Genomic DNA, 18,956 nt, shown 5'->3' on the forward strand with positions numbered 1-18,956 from the left:
GCAGTCTCCTTCCTGTGCGTGCATGCGTGCACGTGTGCGTGTGTGCGTGCGTGCGTGCGTATGTGTCTGTGGAGAGGGGGGGTCTACATGGCCTTAACAGCTAACTGGCACAAGTGAGGATTTGAATCATGAAGCAAGGGAGGACGGCAGGAAACCCAAGGCCATGGCCGAGATCCGTAGAGTCAGAGCTGCCATGCTCCTGACAGAGCCAACCCTGCCACACAGCTGCCCTGTGGTGTCCTCTGAGGACCACTTGTCTATAAACCCTGAGGCAAGGCCCTCCCTCCTGCACTGCAGGTGCCCCTACAATGAGGCAGCCTAGATATGAACTGATGTGCCCAAGAGCTCCACAAGAGTACGATCCCAACAACTGGTCCGCTAGAATCAGTCACTTAACGACATACCAAATGCAGCCATGAGGCAGGCGCTTCCAGGAGGCGGAGACCCGAGTGGGCAGTGCAGGTCCTTCTCTCACTTCACCTTCCTGAGCTGTGAGATATGGACACTCTTGTCCATTGTCTTCAAGGAACTTTCTAGAAGGCTCTAAATTCTACCAGAATAGAACACACTTAGGAGTTCTACTTTCCCACTGTGTACCAGAGACATTCTTGGCAAATATTCAATGTCAGGCAAAGGAATCCAGGGTGCAGTTCAGATGACCAATGCTCTGAAGACAATCAAGTCAAAACAGTTTCCAAACTGTTCTAACAGTTCAAGCAGGTTCAGCTCACACCAGCAAATATTGGGAAACCTTCCAGCCTTGGCTTGCTTGGCCCAGCTGTGGAAACACCCCTTACATCTGCTCACAAGCAGAGAGTTGCTGGGCCTGAACAGACAGTCAAAGGTTCAAGAGTGGAGGCAGTGGGGGCCAGGTATCAGGCCTCACCAGGCACCCTGCAGCCTTGCTCTTCTGAAGCCCAACTGGACACAGATGGGTGCCATAGCTGGCCTCAATCAGAGCCCCACTGGGCTCTCAGCCTCAAGTTTCAGTCATCAATTCTAGACAAACATCTCTCCAACAATAACTCCAGCTTCATTTTCCTGTGGATAAGAACTACCCTTCCCCATGTCCAATGTCCTCAGACCTCTGCTGAGCCTTTCATGAGGCCCTCTATCTTTCTGGAGACAAAACTCAGTGAGAAATGAACCTCCTCCTTTCTCTAGCCCTTGTAGAAGAGAAAAACAAAACAAACGAGATATCTCTCAGCAGGTAGAGATGCTCGTCACCAAGCTCTCTGCTCTCTCACCATTTTTTAAAGTTTAGTGACAGAAGAGCTGGGATAATTTTCAAGAGTTACTCACAGAGCAGCCTGAACCATACCTTGCTTTAGTATGAATGCATGTGTGCATGTATGTATTCAATGTGCATTGGTATTTTGCCTGAAAAAATATTTATATATACATGTATGTCTGTGTGAGGGTGTCAAATCACTTGTGGCTGGATTACAGAGCTGCTGTGTGGTTGCTGGGAATTGCACCCAGGTCCTCTGGAAGAGCAGCCAGTCCTCTTCACTGCTGAACCAACTCTCCAACCCCACATAGTACTAATCTTTTGTAACGTGAAGACAGGTATGATTGTTGCGCGGTGTAAACTTAAGATTTCTGAAATGAGGTAAGAGTTGAATGGGCAAACCTACTCTACAAAAATAACCGAGTAAGAAGTCAAACTCTGGGGCTGGAGAGGTGGCTACCAAGAGGTTAAACGCTTGCTGCTCTTCTAGAGGACATGAGTTCTGGTCCCAGTACCCACACTGGGCAGCCTAGACCTGCAGCTCTGAGGGACTAGGATGCCACCTTCTGGGCTCTGCGGCACCTGCACTCATGCACATGCCTGTGTACACTCAAGAACTCCCGTAATAAATCTCAGCAACGACAACAACAACAGACGCCAGGCATGGTGGCAAATGCCTTTACTCCCAGCATTTGGGAGGTGGATCTCTTTGAGTTCAAGGTGAGTCTGGCTTACATCCTGAGTTTCCAGACAGCCAGGGCAACACAGTGAGATACTGCCTCAAGAAAACAAAACAAGCGAAAAACAGCAGAAATCAAAGGAAGAAAATAGGCCCAGCTTCAGACCCCATCCCTATCATTGTGACAAAGTTCCAGACTGAAGCATTTATGCTCTTATACAAAGTGCGGATAGAAGTGCCTACCTCCTAGGAGCTGTTAGCTGATGTGAGCCAGTGTTGCTGCTGGCCTCAGCAGCAGGCCTGAGCACATCCTTCCTATGCAGGATGGCTGCCACATGGACTCAGGAGCTGTCAAGGATCAAACCAACAGCCTTCCCCCATCATCACAACTAGATGGTGCAAGCAGCTTAGACCTTTAACAAAACAAGGACAATGTAGAAACATAGAAGGAAAGTCCCACAGAATGAAAAAGCAGAATCTGGGAAGATGTTTCTACACTAAACACAACCAGTAAAAATCAGTTGCCAGGCATGGTGGTGCACACCTTTAATCCTAGCACTCTGGAGGCAGAGGCAGGCGGATCTCTGTGAGGCCAGCCTGGTCTATATGAGTAAGTTCCAGGCTAGCAAGGGATACTGAGTAAGACCTTATCTTTCAAAATATAAAATAAAAATAAGTCAACAGGGGGTTGGGGGTTTAGCTCAGTGGTAGAGCGCTTGCCTAGCAAGCACAAGGCCCTGGGTTCGGTCCCCAGCTCTGAAAAAAAGAGAAAAAAAAAAAAGTCAACAGGCTCCCAGGAGGTTAAGAACTAACTTATGCTTTTTTTCTTTCTTTCTTTCTTTTTTTTTTTTTTTTTTTCGGAGCTGGGGACCGAACCCAGGGCCTTGCGCTTGCTAGGCAAGCACTCTACCACTGAGCTAAATCCCCAACCCTTCTAACTTATGCTTTTTAAAGGTGTGAGGCTGCTTTAAAAGGCTAATTTCTTTTTTAAATTGTTTTTTAAAATGTTGTGCTTTATTATTTTAAGTCATGTGTATATAGATGGTGGGGTATGTGTACAAGTGCACTTGCCCTTGGCATGCAGAAGAGGGTGTTGGATTTCCCCAGAGTAGAAGTTACAAGCAGTTGTGATCTGCAAGAACAAGATATGCTCTGCCCTGCTGAGCCAAACCTCCAGTCATACTAACCTCTTTCTTACAGGTTAGTGCTTTAAGATCTCACTCTGTAGACCAGGCTAGCCTAGCACTCACTATGGAACCCAAGCTGACCTTGATCTTGGGGGAGGCCTCAGCCTCCCAAACACTGGCCTGGAACTTGCTTATACAGACCTGGCTGTCCCCAAATCACAAAGACTCATTTGTCTCTACCTCAAGAGGATCAGGGCTCGGCACCAACACGCACAGCGGCCGTCTGTTTTCTCTGCTTGCTTTGTTTTGCTTTGTTTTGTTGTTGTTCTTTCACCCGGGAGAGCTGGCTTTTTTGAGACAGCGTCTCTCTGTGTAGTTCGGGCTGTCCTGAACTCACTCTGTAGACCAGGCAGGCTGCCCTCAAGCTCAGAGCTCTGCCTGCCGCTGCCACCCAGCAAATGTCTGGTTTCCTACTAGTTGTGTTCAGAGTGCACACAGTTTCCCAAACTCTGCTCTTTCAATCTATGTTTCAACCACTGTACTAGGCTGACCTTCTTCTCTGTCTTCCTCTGTTGACCTAAAATTTTGCAAGGTTCTAACAATGTTTAACAGTAACTAATTGATTAATTCAGTCATTACAATTTCAACACAGATCTGAACTTTAATCAACAATATAATTTATAAAAGGTTCAGTGTTATGAAATCAAATCACTGTCACAACTGTGATGATTAAGTACCGCAAAGTTTGAGAAAATGAGTCAGTTGCTTGACTTTGAGAGTCAAGGAAACAGACATTGAAGGGTAACCTCATTCTGAGGCAGTGCAACCTGTTGCCATTTCTGGTAATCGAGGTTCGTTAGAGTAGCCCACGCCTGCAGGAAAGGTCCTATTACATCACGCACAGCCAACGAGAACTTGGAGCCAGGTGACCACACCACACGTAGCTGCACTTCCAAACAAACGCAAGAACGGCTGGGGATGTGGCTCACTTGACCGATGCTTGCATAGCAAGCCCTGGACTCGAGCCCCAGCACTTCATAGACCGGGCACGGTGATGCATGCCTGTTACTTGCTAGGATTCTTTAAAAGATAGAGGCAGAAGAATTCGAAATTCAAGGCCTGCCTGAGACCATACAAAAAAAGAAAGAAAAAGAAAAAGAAAAGAAGAAGAAGAAATCAAAAGGCAAGGATCTTGATGATTTGGGCAGTTTTTGTGTTTTTATTCTGAATTAATAGGTGTATAGTTTTTAGTAAGCCCTTAGATTTTTTTTAATTTATTTTATGTGTATGGGCGTTTTACCTACATGTATGTATATCCACCATGTATGTGCCTAACGCCAAGGAGATCAAAAGAGGGTATCAGACAGCAATGAGCCACCATGTAGGTTCTGGGAACCAAACCCTGGTCCTCTTCAAGACCAATGATGTCCTCAGCCCCCTCTCCAGCCTCTCAAAGTCTGAAAATGAATTCCGGGCTCCTGGCTCCTTTGTAGACATGAGGTCAGAGGCTTAATCCCTGGATTTTTTTTGGTTCTTTTTTTTCGGAGCTGGGGACCGAACCCAGGGCCTTGCGCTTCCTAGGTAAGCGCTCTACCACTGAGCTAAATCCCCAGCCCCCTGGATTTTTTTTCTTATTACATTTATATTATATATTCAAAGTCAGGGAGGCACAATTGCCATGGCACATATATTATGTGGCCTCAGAGGACAACTTGCAGGAGTCAGTTCTCCTTCCATCAAGTGCGTCTTGGGGACCAAAAGGACAGCAACAAGTCCCTTTGCTTGATAAACTACCTTGACAACCCTCTGACCACTGTATTTATTATTAAGTTATAGTTTATGTGTAAGGTGGGTATTTTGCTGCATGTAAGTCTGTATATGATGGGTGGTGCCTATAGAGACCATAAGAGAGCATCAGATCTCTTGGAACTGAAGTCACAGGTGGATGTGAGCCTCCACATGGATGCTGGGACCTGGGTCAGCACTCTTGCCTCTGAGCCAGATTTCCAGTCCCAACCATTACATTATTAGTCATAGTTTTCAAAGGACAACTGGGCAAATGATTTACCAATAAATCCTAGGAAATGTCTTTAACACATGGATGCCCCAGTCATCCATTCCCATGTCAAGGCTCATTATGACTGACAAGTGGAGAGGAAATACATCACGTGGAAACGGTTCCAGGCGCCACAAACTATGTGTGTAGAAACACATACAGACACACACACACACACACACACACACACACACACACACACAAGCAGGCCCATGCTCCACTATGGTTACTCTGGGAACTGAGGCTCACTAGTTCAAAATAGTGTGTAACATTAGGAACACATTACACTCGATATAGAGACGTGATGGGGCAGGGAAGGGGCAGAGAGAGACAAATAGCAAGAAACAGGCAAAGTTGGATCAGGAACTCAGGCAGAGGCACATAAAACTCAAGCTGCTCTTGGGCATCTTGTGGTAATCAACTGGTTAATCCAGTCCACGGCTACCACTTCAAAAGTCATTACTCTATGCCAGGCCCTTGTTTCAGAGCCATGCCTCCTAAAGGCCAGTCAATCAACTCCTTCAGACACTTCAAATGAGGAGTCAGAAGTGAGCTGTTGCGGCCATGGCCACACAGCACAATGAGTCAGTGTCCTGCTCCTGGTCTTTGCTGCACTGGGCTTGTGCTGCTTGCCCTTTAGGTTGTGGCCTGATCCAGCCCCACAAACCCTAGATGCCAGTTGGCCCCAACATGGCTCCACCACACCTGTCCCTGAAGGTCTGGTCCAGTGCCGTCTCAAAGGCCAGACACAAGGCAGAAACGAGGGACAGCGAAGAGAAGCAGATGGGCTGAAAAAGAGACCTGGATGCAGAAGGCAGAAGAGAAAGCTGCTGCTTGGCAGATCCGAGGAAAGTAACCGCAAGGTGCACTTCACAACCAGACACATGAGTGCACACACAGCATGGAAGCAGACGGTCTGATCTAATTCTGGAAGTGCTCTAAGCCTGATGGCTGCGCTAGGCTCTGCTGAGGTTTCAAAGACACAGGCTCTGGGAAACGTGACCTTGGTGTCTTTCTTCCGCTCACAGGTCCGCCCACCAGCTGTAGTATCCGCCTCCCCACGTGACTGTGCTGAGTGCGTTGCTGGGTGATGTCTAGCATCTGTGCGCCTTTGTAGAGTAGTGTCTGCCCAAGCACAGCGCTAGACAGATGCACAGCTTCCTGCATTGCACGTCAATGAGGACCATTAAACACCACTCAGGTAACCCCAAACTGCCCTCCATGGCACAGCTGACCAGAAGGTCTGTGTCAGCAGTAGCCCAGCTGACTCCACACTCCTGCTTGGCCACTGATTCCCATGCCCCCCCAAACTGTGGGAAGAGGGGGACACAGCTCTGTAAACAAGGGCAAGAGTGTCACAGCTGACTACACTGACATTTATTTGTGTGCTTGCTTGCTTACTATTTGAGACAGGGTTTTACTGTAGAGTCCTGGCAAACCTGGAACTCACTATGGAGACTAGACTGGCCTAAACCTACAGAACTCCACCTGTTTCTGCCTCCTGAGAGCTGGGATTTAAAGGTATACACAGCACCTCATCTAGATCCCCCTGGATCTTAATGACGAGAGAAGAATAGCACTTGTCCTCAAAGACCCTATCATTCGAGCAATTGTTATAACTCAAGAAAATTTAAATTTGCTTTCCCTGAGAAAATATGCACTATAGTTTTATTTTTCTCCAGAAACTTTATGAGAGACCTAAGGAAATGTTGAGCCATAAAGTCCACTTGCTGCTCTTACAGAGGACCAGAGTTCAGTCCTCAGCACTCACATTGGGCAGCTCATGACCTCCCGTAACTCTAGCTCCAGGGAGATCCAATGCCCTCTTCTGGCTTCTGCAAGTACATACACACAGACACACAGACACACAGACACACACACACACACACACACACAGAGACACACACACACAGACACACACACACATAGACATACATACACAGACACAGACATACACACACACACAGACATACACACACACACAGACATATATACACAGACACAGACACACAGACATACATACACAGACACAGACATACACACACAGACACACAGACATATATACACAGACACACACACACAGACACACACACACCTCTCTCAAACATACTCCCATATATACACATGCACACACATACACACCTCTATGTATACACCTCTAACCACATATCCACACATATACAAACACACAACTAAACAAACAAAACCCTAACCCCCTTGGGGCTGGAGAGGTGGCTCAGAAGACCTGAGTTTGGTTCCCAGCACTCATGCTGGACAATTTACAATCTCACTTAACTCCACCTCCAGGGGAATCCAATGCTTCTGGTTTCTTCAGATACACACACGCACATACACACATACACACATATACATATACACATGGAGACATATAATTAAAGATATATCTTTTAAAAATTATGAGAGCAACTTTAATCTCTCCAGTAAAGACCAACACTCCATACTGTGACATGTGACCTTATCAACCCAAGCAGAGGGCAGTGGGGCACACACATGTAACCCCAATCCTTTGGGGGTGAGAAAGGAGGATCACTACAAGTCTAAAATAAATCTGGGCTACAAAATAAATTCAAGTCTAGTCTGGGTACTGGAGCAAGGTCCTCAGTCAAAACACAAAGAGGACACTGAAGGGCGGGACAAGTCACAGTTGTGATGTGTGAAGAGTGCTCCGGCCAGCCCTGTCACACTTAAGCCCTTTTGCTACCCTATCTACCTGTTCCAAGGTGGGGGAGGGGGGAGGACATTGGTTCCAAGAGATCTTGAGTTTAAAAAAAAATCCGAGGAGACTGGAGAGCGGGCTCAGGGGTTAAGAGGTTGTGTTTCTCTTCCAGAGGACCAGAGTTTGGTTCACCATTTCCACATTTTAGACAAAAGAAACTCAGATGAAGACAAAGTAGTTCTGGCAACCTACCAAGTAACAAGCTATTAACCAGCAGAGCCGGGACCACACTGCAGGATCGCACTCTTAGCCACCGTGTGCTGCCTCTTTCTGCTGCTGCCATCTATGAGGCAATCTGGAGTGGAGGACCTTTTATGTCACTCGGTGTTAGGAAATCCAGCCACTCAACTACCAAGCACGCTACAGGGAAACAGAGACTTTACCCTGTCTACCTCCACGGAGGCTCACAACCAACCGTCTGTCACCCCAGCTCCAAGGCATCTGATGCCCTCTTCAGACTTCTGCGGGCATGCAGTAGAGTGTACCTACATGCATTCAAACATTCACACACATAAATAAACCCCAAAGAAGAAAACTTAAAAAAGAGAGAAGAAGGGGCTGGGGATTTAGCTCAGTGGTAGAGCGCTTACCTAGGAAGTGCAAGGCCCTGGGTTCGGTCCCCAGCTCCGAAAAAAAGAACCAAAAAAAAAAAAAAAGAGAGAGAGAGAGAGAGAGAGAGAAGAAAAGAAGGAAGGAAGGGAGAGGAGAAAAGGGGAGGAGAGGGGAGAATACAGAAAAATGCAGGCGAAAGGGCACTGATTCACAGAGCAGACTAGCAACACCACTGTCTATTATCACAGCTCTAAAGAACTGTCTGGGGTGAACAGCAACCTGCTGAGGATATAGGATATATGCATGACATCATATATGCATGACATCATGAAGGTTTTCTTAGCATTTAAGAAACCACAGATTACAGCAGAAGGAAACTCAGTTCTCCGTCATCACCAGCCATCTGTCCTGCCTTCTAATGCATACACAGATGTTTGTGTTTGAGACAGTCTTACCAGGTAGCCTAAGCTGAGCTCAACTGAAAATCCTCCTGCCTCAGCTTTCCTACAAATAAGTGTCCTGTTGCATGTACTAACTATACAGTGCCCACGATGGCACACTCCTCCTCACAGACATTTCCGTCCTCAGGGGAGTGGGTGACAGTAAGAATTAACCGAGCTCTCTATGAGGTTCCACATTACCTGGTGGCTTAGTCCATGACTCAGTCTTTCCTGTGACACTGTCCGAGGGAGTGTAAGATTTGCCCCTATGCTAACTATCCCATGAATCCGTCTAAATGGCTCAAGGCACGACCAAACACGAATTGATTTAAAAGTAGCGCCTAGCTAAAACCAAATACTTCTTCCTCTCAAATTATTCTACAAAACGAGTATTTGAAATGAACTGTGGACCTTTCTTCATTTCACAATTTGCTCACTGCTACAAGTCTGTTTGGGAGAACATTCTAAAGTCAGTCACATCTTTCCAGCCCTGAGAGCAGAGGTGAGACAGTAAACTCCCGTCCATTTGCCTCCTCAGAGTTCACAAAGCAGAACTGCACCCAGCCCGGCCTCAGGGGGCTAGAAGGGGAGGATCCAATAATCAGCATGGATGCCAACAAGGAACACAGCCAGAAGGGAGTCAAACGGGTTTGCAGATTAATTGCAAAGGGTCTCCTAAGTGACAGAGAACTGGGCTGGCACCCTAGATGAGAGGACTGGCTCACGTGGAGGCCAGGGACAGAAGGAAATGAACAAGGACCCAAGTGCACCACAGCCATGGAGAATCCAAAGTAGCCCCCGGGGCCAAGTGATATGACACAGCATAAGCAGAGAGAGGGCAAGATTGGTGCCACAGGGACCTGGTCACTGGAAGGGAACGAGGAACAGCTGCAGCACTGTGCACACACATGTGGAGCTGACCAGATGTGAACACCATACAACTCCCTCAGGACTGAGAGGAAAGAGACTCAGGAGCTCAGTCAGCCCTTACAAACTTCAGTGAGAAGTCCTGACAGGCTGGGCTACGAGTAGCCAAGGGGACAAAACAGACTGAGTCAGGAGACATGGGGTTGCCACTCTGGAGGGCTGGATGTGAAAGAAGCTATTCTTATGGATAGAGTTTGGGCCCTGGGATCAAAAGCTGGAAGGATGGGGCCATAATGAGAGGGAAGTCAGTGAGGTTTAAGAAGAATGTAGCAGGTTCAGTCTGAGACATCTTGGAGGCTGAGACTGTTGGCGACCTTACCTCGTGGCTATCAGATGCCCAAGGTTCTGATTCAGTAACTAATATTGCCAGAAAAAATGGCACCTGGAGCCCAAAACTAACAGAAGAACCCAACCCTTATATTGAATGATGACATGTTTCTCAAATAATGTTGAGTCCGAACGGCACTGTGCAGGCAGCATGTGTGTTTGAGAGAGTGTATGTGTGTGAGTGATTCAGTGTGTATGGGGGTGGGGGGAGGAGAGAGAGGAAGGAAGAGAAAGGGGAAAAGGAGAGAGAGAGAGAGAGAGAGAGAGAGAGAGAGAGGGAGGGTGTACGTGAGTGAATGTGTGTGTATGACAGAGTGTGAGTGAGTGTGAGTGAGGTGTGTGTGTCTGTGTGTGTGTGATTTTGTGTGTGTGAGTGTGTGTGTGATTTTGTGTGTGTGTGTGATTTTGTGTGTGTGTGAGTGTGAGTGTGTGTGTGAGTGTGTGTGTGATTTTGTGTGTGTGATTTTGTGTGATTTTGTGTGTGTGTGTGATTTTGTGTGTGTGTGAGTGTGTGTGTGTTATTGTGTGTGTGTGTGTGTGTGAGAGAGAGATTCTGTGGGGGGGGGTGAAGGAAGAGAGGGAAGAAGAAAGGGAGAAAGTGAAGAAGAGGGGGGCAGGTGCACCACTCTGGAGATGTCTACCTATTAAGAGTCTGACTTCACAAAATATCTCTCTAGAGAAAGTTAATTCTGTCTGCTATGGATAATAAAATTCTTTAAATTCTGGCACCTTAATTGGATCTCATCAGCAAGCCCAAAACTTAGAAAAGGGGGGGAAAAAGAATTGTTCCCTAAAATGAGCAGGATAAGGGAACTTTCTCTGAAGATTTATGTCCCCAACACTCTGGGATACTCATTCCTCTACAGGGCTCAAAGAGACAGAAACTAAGCCTCTTGTTTCCTAAATAAGGAAACCAAGGCAGGCAGAAATGGCATGTCCTGCCTGAGGCTTCACAGCTAGTATAAGTGGATATGGAAACCAAACAGGTCTGGCGCCCCTCTCCGCAGCACTGAAGATCAGGAAAGGTAAGCACCCGTGTTCCCCTTCCCTGACAGGGACACTGTCTGCTGGACCGCTTACTAGGAAGTCTTTTACTGCTTGCATTTACTAGTTACTGTCTCAGCCTCAAGATAACTTTGGGGGGGGGGGCTTGCAGCTTCCTCCTCCCTTGGATATAGGGTCTCAAGTCTATAGCCCAGGCTAGCCTCAAATTCAGTGTAATGCTGCTCTTGCCTCAGCTTCCCCAAGGTCTGAGATTCTAGGTGTGTGCCACTCCTCACAGGTATCCTTAGGTGTATGTCACTCCTCACAGGTATCCTTAGGTGTGTGTCACTCCTCACAGGTAACCATAGGTGTGTGTCACTCCTCACAGATAACCTTAGGTGTGTGCCACTCCTCACAGGTAACCATAGGTGTGTGCCACTCTACACAGGTAAGCATGGCTTTTAAAGAACATTTTTTTATTAATTCAATCCTTTCTGCTATGGTTTCTTTGGACTTTTTTAAAATTTTAAATGATGCATATACACATGAGTGCAGCATCCTGAGGCCAGGAGGCATCAGGTTCCCTGCAGCGGGAGTTCCAGGCCAATGTGTGACACTCAAGTCCAGTGCTGGGAACTGAACCTGGGCACTTTGTAAGAGCAGAAGCTGCTCTTAACTCCTAAGCCTCTAAAGAGATTGTGCAGCATCTGGTGATTGCCCCAAAGCTTCGAGTTTCACTTACAATTACTAAGAGAATTCAGATCAAAATGTAAACTCAAGCTCGGAAAGAAAACCAAGTGTTTGTTTTCTATCAAACGCCTACAGCATGTTTCCAACTCATACCCACTGAAACAAGAGTAAACTGGCTCCTTAATTACAAAACAAAATTCCAAGCGTGGTTTATCTTTAAGCCAGACTCACAATGCTTCTCATCAAGAAATAATGCTGCAAGGTGAAGTCCTTGCTAGGCCAGAGAAAGTCAGCAGTCAAACTGTCAACTGCAGGTTCATGTGAGCTCAAGGAAACACTATGCAGTCCTTACAGATGGCCCGTTTCTGTGCTGCCCAAAACGTGGGGGGAGTGGGGGGTGGAGGGTCTTCGGTCACAACAAAGACAGGACTAACAGTAATTCTTCAGTACACGGAAGACAGTGTTTAAACAGTAGAGGTCCCCCATGGTTGTGTTGTATTGGTTTTTTGTTTTGTTTGAGACAATCCTGGTAAGCTTCATACACAATATTGTACCCTAGGCAGGCTTTAAACTGGTGGCAGTCCTCATGTCCCAGCCTCTTGAGTGCTAAGATTAAGGCAAGCACCATCATACTCAGTTAGTCCATCCTTTTATACGGGCACATGTACATGTATGTGTGTGCACATGCACATGCAGCTCTTTGCCAACACACGTTTCAAAGCCTCCCATTAACTTTCTAGGTTAATGGGATATCAAAGCCTGAGATAATGAGGGGAACTTGCCCACGCACGACTTGGCACCTTTTCTAGCTCAGACTTGGCGACGGTGACAGAGTGGTGCTGGAGTACAAGAGGATGGACCTGGAACCCCAAAGGCCAGAGTCCTATGGCTTCAGGGTGCTCAGATGAGCGCTGGACAGTGGAAGGAATGCCCTCCATCTGCCCCTCACCAGCCGTGCATCTGCAGAGCAGGACACCTGAGGGCACAGAAGGGTTCTAGGAAAGCCCCTGGTGTGGGCTTCTCCCAGCCGGGCTAGTCCCTCTCATACCTGGTCTCAGTTTCCTGGTCTGTGAAGGAGAGCTGGTATGGGAGCAGAGCGTGCAGAGACAGTAATGAGAGGGTGCAGTGGGGATCACGGAGACTGACGCCCACCGACCTGCCGATTCCAGGTCTAAACAAATCCATTAATGTGCCCGAGAACTGTGGGGGTGACCGAAAGGTCACATACATGGGAAATGCTTCAGTCCATCAGTACTATTGGCAGACTGAAACTGCTTCATAAAAGGCAGGATGTCGTTTCTGTGATTCAATGCTTTAAAATGAAATACATTAGAAAAGAATCCCTCAGCCTGTGCCCTCTCCCTGTAGCTCAAGTCATCTGGCCTTTGGATGCTGCCCCCACTTCAGGGAAAGCATTCAGGGGACCAGACCTTGTGGGGTTACTACTGAGGGGCTGGTATGCTAATGTCAACTGGGCTCATAGACTATCAGACAGAGAGGCTTACTTAGTAGCCTAGCTCAACCAAAGAACTGCCTTGAACCACAGCCAGGCAGCCATCAAGGTAGCCAGCACCTTGTTCTTGCCATAGGAAACTGACAATAAGAAAATAAGAGATGTGACTGGACCATCCCCTCAAAAGGAAAAAAGGTCTTCCAAATGACTCTGTCACAAGCTCCGAAAGAGCCCATAGAAGTCTTAAATACCAGAGAAAAAAGGTTAGGCTCAAGTTGGCTGTGGTGAACAGCTGGTGTCCCCTCACAAACTTTCCAGACCGCACACTCCAAAAGAGCAGCCTCTCCACCCCTACTCTAGTGTCTGGAAAAGCTGTACTAGCTGACATCATGTCATATACCCATCACCTGGTGCTACCTGTTGCCCTACAAGAATATATCCCTAAGAAAGGAGTTCGACCCCTGGGACCGGCCTACGTGGTGGTAGCATTGAGAACCAACTCTGCTAGTGACCTCCATACACACGCAGTAGCACACCCACCACACACGTACTATATAGACAGACAAAAATGTAATTTAAATTTTTTTAAAATATACACTTTGTGAGCAGAACCTATTTATCCACTGCTGTATCCCAATGATGGCACACAGTAGGCACTTTATTTATTGGATAAATGACTAGATGAATACCGCACATAAAACCTAAATAAGCTATTTATTTATAGCCAGGCATTAATTAGTGGCTCACACCTTTAACTCCAGCACTTGGAAGGCAGAGACAGGCTGGTCTATAGAGTAAGTTCCAGGACAGCCAGGGCTACACAGAGAAATCCTGTCTGGAAAACAAACAAACAAACAAACAAAAAACGCCATTTATGCCATCCTTAGAAAATTCTGAATAGACCCAGCTTGGGGACACACGTCTAAACAACCCCAGCACACAGGGAATACAGGCAAGAGAAGCCTCAACTACATAGCATGTAGGAGCCTACTCTGTTCTAGTATAAAACAAGGAAGAAGGGAGGGAGGGAGGAAGGGAGGGAGGGAGGGAATCTTAGAGAGTGAGCATGGGCTATGAGTACTGTTCAGCACATCATGGCTGCTATAAGAGTGAATAGGAACTTAAGCCCAGGCCAACTCTAGAGAACCAGGTGAGGCAGAGAAAGACCATGCAGCACTGTTCCTATGAAAATGTACTCCAGCACAGCAAAGGAAAGGCCCTCCCAGGAAAGGGAGGGCACCCCAGTGGGGGCAACATTCCAGAGCTCTATCCATAAACAAAACCTCCTCTCCAGACAGCTAGTTACCAGGGTGCACACAGAATCTGGGCCTTGGACCCGAGGCTCCGAGGAGTGGCCTACTCCGAGCAGGGGAGGCCTGTGGCAAAGTGGAGCAGATGGCTAGAAAGCAGGACGCAAAGCTAACACTTGGCAGTTTCTATAAGATACTTTTTGAGACAGGGTCTTCTATAGGCCCAGGTTAGCCTCAAACCAGCTATTTAGCTGAAGATACCCTTGAACTCCTGATCCCTCTACCTCTACCTATCTACCGATGCTCAGATTATAGATCTGTGCAACTACACCCAGATCACACTGTGCTGGGAACTGAACCCAGGGCTTCTCACTTGGCAGGCAAACACTCTACAGAGCTACATCCCAAGCCCAGCCCTGCCTCTCCCTGCCTGCCCATCCCGATTTTTGAGTCAAGGCCTGGCCAGGTAGCTCAGTCTGGCACAGTACTAGGTAGGTCATGTGCCCCCATTCCCAGCTACAGCACATCTTACTCATTTTGGGTCTAGTATTCACAAGTCAAAGGCTGCAGCATCTTTTTAACTTTAAGAGAAATAAGCATAGGAGAAACCCAAGAAGTTGGGGTAGAGTGGGTGTCATTGCTTCAGACGCACACACTTAAAACCACCCTCTCGGGGTTGGGGATTTGGCTCAGTGGTAGAGCACTTGCCTAGCAACCGCAAGGCCCTGGGTTCGGTCCCCAGCTCCGAAAAAAAGAAAAAAAAAAAAAAACAAAACAAAACAAAACAAAAAAAACCACCCTCTGACAAATACCTTCACGATGACCCTCGACAAGAACAGTGAGCCTAGGCTCCTGGGAGGGAGGAGAGGCCCACTTTCCAGAACCCTTCTGTAGACTACACAGCTCCCCAAATGAGACCTGACTAATGACCCGTGAGTACAATGCCTAATCAATGTTCTGTCCTCCCCTGGAAACCTATCTGCCAACAGACGACTGCCTTTCCAACATTCTCTCCTGCTTTCCTGCCTTACTTTAAATCAGTTGTTATAAACATCTACATGCATGCGAAACTTGGCCTATGCATACATGGGGCACACATGTTCCAAAGGAGTCAGTATCCCCAAAGAAGCTATTTAAAAAAAAAATACTTTTTGTGTGTCAAGGCACACATGTGTGATGTAAGCTCCAGGCTAATTCTCCTGTCACTGCCTCCTTTGATGCCACAGGGATGTTGGGACTGAGACTACAGATGTGAACCACCACATGCATCTTTTGACCTGGGTTCCAGAACTGAATTTGGGTAGTCTGAGGCATGCGACAGGTGCCTTTACCTGCTAAGCTGCCTTGTTCATATTCTTTAAGTGTACCTGCTATGGTTTGCATATGAACCAGTACCCCAAAGGGCTCATATGTTGAAGGCTTGGTTCCAAATGCAGCAGTTTAGAGGCGTGGCCTTGAGAGGTAACTGGGTCATGAGGGCTCTAATGTTAACTAAGTAATTAAACCACCATGCCAGAAGTAAAGGCGGACATCTATAATCCCGGCAGTGGGGAGGCTAAGACAGAAACACTGATTTTTGTGGTTAGCCTGGACTACACAAGTGAGTTCCAAGACAGCCTAGGATACAAACTGAGACTTGGTTGGTTAAAAAGGCTGATAGGATGGCTCAGTGGCTAAAAGCACTGGCTGTTCCAGAGGACCTGGGCTTCATTCCCAGCACCAACATGGTAGCTCACAACTGACTGCAACTCCACGTCTAGATGGGACCTGATGCCTTCTTCAAAGGCCTCTGTAGGCACCAGACACACATGTGATACACAGACATGCATGCAGACAGAACACCCATAAACATACAAAATAAATTTTAAATGAAAACAAAAGGCAAGAGGTAGAGACTACCCAGAGGAAATACATCACTGAAGGAATGCTTTGACCTGGACAAGAGCGCATATACTCTCTCCCAAACCACACCCTAACACCCCCCACACACACATCCTACATCACACACCCAGCACCTCCCCGACCCTGTCGGCCCCCATCACCACCATCCCCTGCATCCCAGCCTCTGTCAAGTGAGCAGCCTCTTGGCTCTGCCTTCTGCACAAAGCAAGGGAGTGTGCAACCTTGGAATGAAACTCTGAAACTGTGAGCAAAAATAACCACTCTCACCTTGAGCTTTCTCCCCTGGGTATTTTGTCACAGTGACTAACATAGCGTGAAAACTCTAAGCTGAGTTATTTCAGGAAACCCAATGTTCTCAGAGCTGCCCCCAGTGAATAAGGTTCCTAGCAAGTTTGTCTGGAATCCAAAACTTTTCTCAGGAAAACCACTAAGAAGCCAGGCCAGCAGCTCACACACCATCTTTTTGTGGGTATAGAGCTCTCATGTTTTTGGGGTGTCCAACACAAGGACCTTGGCCCCTGAGGCCAAGACAGCAGGCATGCAGGCAAGGTCTTCACTGGGGATTCTGATCTTGGGTTTGCTTTGCACTCATAAACAGGCGACACTCCCTTCCTGCAGGCTGTGGTAGTTCATGAAGAGCTTTTCCCCTGCCCCTGGGCTATACTGTTTTATCCAGCTTCCCATGAAAGGTGGAATTAATGTTGAATCTTCCACCCTTCAGCCACCACTCAAGATGCAAGGCCCATCTCCACGGAAGCTCCATCCCAGGCAGGCTCTCCTGCCAGTTAGCAGCTCTATGTGGAGAGGTAACCCCTTCCTCAGTGTTCTCAGGACCCGCAGCACACCAGGTCTGGAGGCTCAGTGCTCCTCACACTTTCTAATGCTGTGACCCTTTCTCTGCTCATGTTATGCTGACTCCGACATAAAATCAGTCTCACTGCTACTTCATAACTGTAATTCTGCTGTTGTTATGAACCATAGTGTAAATATCTACTACTCAGGACATCTAATGTGCAACCCCTGGGAAGTGATCACTCAACACGACTCGGAAGGGTTTGAGAGTCGCATGCTGAGAACCACTGTCTTAGAGTTTAACAGAGTTAACATCCTTTGAAGAGCATGTGTATCTTCCCTTCCGGATTTTTTTTTTTAAGATTTATTTATTTATTATATATGAGTACACTGTAGCTGTCTTCAAACACACCAGAAGAGGGCATCAGATCCCATTTCAGATGGTTGTGAGCCACCATGGGTTGCTGGGAATTGAACTCGGGACCTCTGGAAGAGCAGACAGTGCTCTTAACCGCTGAGCCATCTCTCTAGCCCCTCTCTTCCAAGATTTAATTCTACTTTTTATTTTTGTCTTGATGAGTTTTTACTCTCTGCTTTTTCAAAGATGACAATTTTTTTTTTTTTTGGTTCTTTTTTTTCGGAGCTGGGGACCGAACCCAGGGCCTTGCGCTTCCTAGGCAAGCGCTCTACCACTGAGCTAAATCCCCAACCCCCTTTTTTTTTGGTTCTTTTTTTCGGAGCTGGGGACCGTCAAAGATGACAATTTAAGTATCCCACAACTTAGGAGGCAGAGGCAGAAAAATCACTGCAAGTTCAAGACCAACTTCAAGCAAGCTCCTGTCTCAAAAGAAGAAAAAGGTAGCCATCGTACAAATCACATGACTGCTCTGCTTCCCCCAGCCCTAGCTGGGCTACTGATATCACCCCCATTTTCTACAAACCTCAGAAGAAAACGCCAGGTGGCTCTAAGAACTCACTTTCAGTACAAGTCTACCCATCTTCCCCTCACACAGGCAGCCATTTGGGGACTGACTTCTTCCCAAAGTGGCTAAAGGTAAAAGAAGTGGGCGCTGAAAACAAGAGTGCCGGTGACATTCTCCTGGCAGACAACCTTCTGTCACTTTTCCTAGCCCAAAAGGTACCATTCTATTGGGAAAATAGTCCATTTTAGAAAAAAGATACTTTTATACTATTATTTCCAAGATGACTGGATGTACAAAAGGAGAAATTACAATCTGCTGAGAAAATTACAAAATAGTTTCTAACTCTACTTGCTGTAATTTGACAATTCCCTTAAAAGTCTACAAAATGAATGATTCTGAGCTATCTCAAACTCACTGTCCTAACTGGAATCTATTTAGGTGAAGAGTTAGCTCCCCATCGCATCACACAAAGGCACAGAGTGCAGACACCCGTCCTAGTAAAGCACAGAGCAGTGTGCCTGTGAAGTCTCAGTCACCAAGTAGAGATCAGCCTCAGGACACCTTCAGTATCTACTACAGGTTCTGTAAAATGGAGACCGACACACGCTGATACAGACAGAGAAGTGATGGCGACCCGACCCGCCTGTACCAGAGTCAGTCACAGAGAACAGAGCTACTGCTCTAGTTGGTTTTCTCTGCCATGTTTTTGTTTTCCACCTATCACTGTTTTCTTACAAATCCCAGGGCAGGGTGACATGTGCCTATAGTCACAAGGCTGAAACGGGACAGTGTCTTGGTTCCAGAAGTTCTACACTGGAAGAAACTGCTGAGTGGAGGGCGGGGGCGGGCTGGAGAGATGGCTCAGCAGCTAGAAGTGATCGCTGTT

General features: G+C 47.1%; 1 protein-coding gene across 9 annotated transcripts in view; it reads right to left on the reverse strand.

Moving 5' to 3' along the window:
- The window catches only part of Tex2 (testis expressed 2), a 109,971-nt gene that overhangs the window by 72,999 nt on the left and 18,016 nt on the right, over nucleotides 1–18,956 (reverse strand). The window contains exon 1 of one of the 9 annotated variants that reach the window (XM_006247646.5): nucleotides 405–684. The exons of the other annotated variants lie outside the window; for them this stretch is intronic. The gene's annotated coding sequence lies outside the window, so the exon portion shown is untranslated. Of the gene's footprint in view, nucleotides 1–404; nucleotides 685–18,956 lie in introns of those variants that run through there. 9 annotated transcript variants of the gene reach the window in all.

This window comes from Rattus norvegicus, chromosome 10 (assembly GCF_036323735.1).
Source record: "Rattus norvegicus strain BN/NHsdMcwi chromosome 10, GRCr8, whole genome shotgun sequence".
Lineage (NCBI taxonomy): Eukaryota > Metazoa > Chordata > Mammalia > Rodentia > Muridae > Rattus > Rattus norvegicus.